Source organism: Hippoglossus stenolepis, chromosome 6, assembly GCF_022539355.2.
Source record: "Hippoglossus stenolepis isolate QCI-W04-F060 chromosome 6, HSTE1.2, whole genome shotgun sequence".
Taxonomy (NCBI): domain Eukaryota; kingdom Metazoa; phylum Chordata; class Actinopteri; order Pleuronectiformes; family Pleuronectidae; genus Hippoglossus; species Hippoglossus stenolepis.
In genome coordinates, this window is record NC_061488.1 from 16,162 (window position 1) to 21,161 (window position 5,000).

A 5,000-nucleotide genomic window follows, 5' to 3' on the forward strand; every position below is an offset into this window, starting at 1 on the left:
CCTCTCTCTCTCTCTCTCTCTCTCTCTCTCTCTCTCTCTCTCTCTCTCTCTCTCTCCCACCTGTTCCCTACATTCCTCGCGGTGACTGACCCGTGTCGTCCAATCAGACCGGGTTTATCCGCTCTGTTACCGCGAGACCGGCGCGGTGCTTCCTCTGGAGGTGATGCCGGTCGTTAGGCATTCTTATAACAACAGTTGTTCCACTTGCTGCTGCAGCACAGGAATCAATAAAGTCCGTCTGTCATCGATCTACTTCTGATTTAATGTTACAGAACATGTGACGTGTATGACTCATCACCCCTAAGAGATTAGTCGCCCAGATGTTAAGGTCGTTGAGATAAAAGTGGTTTGATCAGCAGAGGGAGACAATGAACAGCAGGCGGTTACGAGTCCGAGGGCTGTTTGCTGTCCTGAGAGAGGAAGGCTTCGGTTTCTAACTAAGAGTAAAACACCAAGATGTATTCTGCTAATTAACGTCTAACTAAACGAGTCCATCTGCTGGGAGACTTCACGCGGACGATGAGACTGAATATTCCCTCATCAGATCTGATCTGCTTCAAGTGGACATGTTGCTGCAAAATGAGCCGAGGAAAGAAAATGAAGCCTAGAAAATCTGCTCATTAGCTCGAGGAGCGCTGCTTTATGTGTTCGGGATAAGAGGGTTAGTCCACTTTGCTGAGCTATTGTGGGTCGGCCCACTTGTTCTTTCACTGCACCCCCCCAGAACAACACACACACACACCACCACACACACACACACACACACACACACACACACACACAGTCAGAAAACACACACAGGTTAATCCTATTTTGATTTGAATGTGAGATGTGAGAGTGTTTTATTATTTAAAATCAGCAGGAAGACGTGTGTGTGTGTGTGTGTGTGTGTGTGTGTGTGTGTGTGTGTGTGTGTGTGTGTGTGTGTGTGTGTGTGTGTGTAAATGGCTAGAAGAGTTTAAAGATCTCATTTTTGTTAAACCTCGTTCCCTTGGGCTGGATTTTAAAGCTTCGTCATCGTCTTCTTTACATTTTTGCTGTTTATAAATAAAAAGTGCATTTGAGCGTCTTAGTGCTGATAAGAGGAGTTTAAAGCCGAACATGTGTCGACCTGTTGTATCTGCTGAACGTTCAGGGAGCTTCATTATCCAGAAATACCCCCAAGATTATATCACTGAAGTGTTTCCTCTCCTGAGGGTGAAGGTGTTGGAGAGCTGTGTCGACTGAGAGCTTCTTACTGCTGGAGTTTTAGTTGATGGATGGAAGTGAGACGATTGTGTCGTTGGGGAAAAAGACCGTGGAACAAACGATTTAAATCTCCTCCGTCTTTCCTCTTGTTTTGCGTCAGAAGGCTGATGTGCCTAATCTCTCCTGGTGTTGAAGCTGTGGTGGAAACGCAGGTGAACAACAGTCTGCAGGAAACCTCTACGTCATTTCTTCATTTCTAAAAGCTCCAGGAACATTTGGTCAAACCAAGTCCGTAGATTCCTCACTCGAGAGACGGAGAGACGTACTTGTTCAGCTCAAGGTGGAGGAACAGAGGGAGACGGTCAGTTCCCGGTGGCCTTTTGGTTGATGAGAGAGGAATGAACGGAAGACGTGAAAGGAAACTGAGAGAAACAGTGTGAAAGAGAGTTTGACAGCTCTGCAGAAACTCCCCGACGTCTCACTCCACCGAACACACGCTCCTTTAGAGATGTCACTTCCTGGCTGCGAGCTCCCCATGAGGGCTTTCTGTGCAGCGCCACCTTCCTTTCCTTTTTAAAATACCTTGATTTCTCTGCATTCACCGTTGGACCGGAGGTGGTGTCCTGCTCGCTCACGTTTTCCTGGTGCTGTGACCGGCTCTGTGCACAACACGAGAGCAACTAACACCCAGTGACACGTGAAGTCCAAATACAGGAGGAATGTGGAACACAGCCGAGCTGCCTGCCAGTGGGAGAGACAGAGCAATTTATAATCTGCAGACGTTTAATTGTCAGTAAAGCACAACTGTAAAGTCCCTGATACTGTTGGAGAAATCGTGATTCATAATTTCTGATCTATGATGGAACTTCTTCTGAGATAAATATTAATAACAGGTGTAGATATAATCAGGTGAAAATCTAATCTAGATGCAATGTGGATACATTAATATGCAAGTTGTAAATGGAGTCATTCAACAGTGAAGTATATTCATGTAGAATATTAAAACGTATTCAATGCAAATTGGTCGGGAGCAAAGTGGTGCTAATGGTAGTCCGACTAATTTAAAGAAAGGTCGTATAAATGAAACTAAATTGACTGATTATAATAATATAGAGTTCACACAGTTAATCTCAGGTTGATTGACAGCTCTGGGAGAGACGTGGTGGAGGGGTGGAGTCAGAGGCCGAGCAGTGACCTCTGACCTCAGTGACCTGCAGTGATTATATCTTGTGACTCTGCCTTTTGTTCGGGTCCCAGCTTGTTTAGTTCATGCTAACGCTCACACAGCCAGCAGGGGTTCGGGGGCAGAAGCTCGGACAGGCCCGCAGAGGGAAGAAGCTCTCGGAACCAACGAGGTGGAGAGGCCACTTCAAGTGGACGCGCTCACGCACCAGTTCCTTCCGTTCCTTCAGCTGCAGAATGAGAATCAAGAGATTAGATGTTTGGAACTGAAGGATCTGGATTGGATCTGCGCTTCATTGTTTTCCTGTGTCAGTTGCTCTTTGATTGATGCATCTTGGTTTCATTAAGGTGACGTCCGCTGTCCAAGCTCGTCTGTCGGGGGGGTTTATTGCTCTTTAAACTGAATAAAGACATTTTCAAACCTGAGTTCTGGAAAGTTCCTGTAGTTAGAGTTTGTCCAGTGAAGCAGCAGCAGCAGCAGATTGTCCGGTCAAGTCGTTCACAACAACAGGAACATGTGGGGGTTAGAAACCTCATCAACACGTCCACTCGCTCACTGGGAAGCTTCCACACATTGTCCTGCTGTGTCTCACATGGACTCACTCTGACATGTTACCAGGAGGCTGCAGGAGAAGATCCAGAACATGTCCAGAGACACTGACTCACACATTAGTTCTGACAGACAGAACCTGCAGAACACGTGAGGAACACGTCAGGAACATGTCTGTGATTCAGTTCAAGTCTTAAAACAGCTTGAGTGACAAATGAAAGTATGAGAGCAAATTGCTGTATTTTTAAATAAGGGTACGACTGTGTTTCATTGGCTCCTCCCACTGATCAGGGCTGGTTGTGGCTGGAGTGAGAATGTAAATGTGAATGAAGTCAGCACAGAACAGGCAGCAGGAAAATAGGGATTGGATTTATGAGACAGGTAAAACTCACAAGCAGAAATCTAATCCAGGCTGGAGCCTCGCTGTGGCTTGGAGTGTGTGGAGTCCCCGTTCTGTTGAACTGTGAGAAACCCGACCCAGGTGCTCCAGGGACAAACTGTTGTGAAATAAATCTCCTCCCTTCAGAGACGTTTCCTGTGACTCCGAGCGATTGTGCTGCAGTTAAGACTTTAAGTTGCAGTCCAGTCTCACTGAGGTGTGTGAATCAATAACATCCTGTCGGAGTTTCTCCATCATTCATTCTCCAGAAAGTGCCTTTTATTCTAGAAAGAAAAATTAGATAGATTTCCAACCGAAGACGACTCCTGCTGATGCTGCGTTCTTCAAATGTGAAAGAGAAAGTCCAGACACAGTAAACAACACAGAGACGTTTACTGTGGAGGCAAAGAAGTGACTCTCTCTTCCACGTGAAGGAGGTTTAATCTGAAAGTCACTACATTTATCTCCAGGTGTTTTTAAGACGTCAAATACTTCATCCTGGAAGAGCAGTGGAACGGCCAATGGGGAAACAGTGGAACGGCCAATGGGGAAACTCCAACACTCAGTCAGACATTCGCGGCCTCGCGGCTGCTGTTCATCCGGAGTGTTTGGGTGTTTTAGTATCTGTTAATAGCCCGTCTCCAGTGTCGTTTTAAACCTCGTACGATTCATATTTGTCTTCTCTGTCTTCTCAGGGCCAGTACTGTGACATCTGCAGCCAGGGGGAAAGCGATCGGGCTCGTCCCATCACCAACGCCATCGATGGGACGGAGCGCTGGTGGCAGAGCCCGCCCCTGTCCCGCAGCACGGAGTTCAACGAGGTGAACGTCACCCTGAACCTGGGACAGGTAGGACTGACACTGAGACACACACTTCTGTGCAGACGGGGTTTCCCCGTGTGCGCTGCTCTCGCTCTGCCTCCGTTAGCTTGTTGCTCCCGATGAGGACGACGTGTCTGGGATTCGTCTTCTGCACTTTCTGGCATTTTCATTTGTTTTTGGATGAAAACGTCTTTTTCTGCAGCACAAACATGTTTCACTTGTGCTCTTTGCTTTTGTCTGAAATCTCCTGGACACAATTTCACTCTCTCTGCTAAACTCTCTTTGCTACTTGCTGGTAAACTGTCCGGCCTCTTTACTCACATAGTGAAGGATGAATAAATCAGACCTCCGGCCTCCTGGAGTTCAGCCTGGAAGCTGCAGGCTGCTGATTTAGAGCTGCTTGCTTTTGGCTGGAAGCTCAGTTTGTTGTAGCTGCTGTTCATTGATTCGTGAGAAGGAAACACACTCACACAAACACGTGGCTCGTCTACACATCGACACACACGGGGAAACTCTGAGGAGCGACGCAGCAACACCACAACCATGTTGTGATTCTGAACGTCGCTTTGGAACAACCTGGTTTCTGAGTCTTTTGTGTCGACTCCTCTTGCTCGAGTGCCCTCGTCGCTCACAGTGGAGAGACAGTGTGTGTGTGTGTGTGTGTGTGTGTGTGTGTGTGTGTGTGTGTGTGTGTGTGTGTGTGTGTGTGTGTGTGTGTGTGTGTGTGTGTGTGTGTCTTTTCAGGCCTGGAATTCAGGTTCCCCCTTCATCCATCTTTCACCCCTTTTCTCTTTCGTCGCTCCTCTTTCTCTCTCTCTCTCTCTGTCTCTCTCTCTCTCTCTGTCTCTCTCTCTCTCTCTCTCTCTCTCTTTCTCTCTCT

At 47.3% G+C, this 5,000-nt stretch overlaps 1 pseudogene; it reads left to right on the forward strand.

Moving 5' to 3' along the window:
* Positions 1 to 5,000, forward strand: part of LOC118111301 — a 20,377-nt pseudogene that overhangs the window by 1,654 nt on the left and 13,723 nt on the right.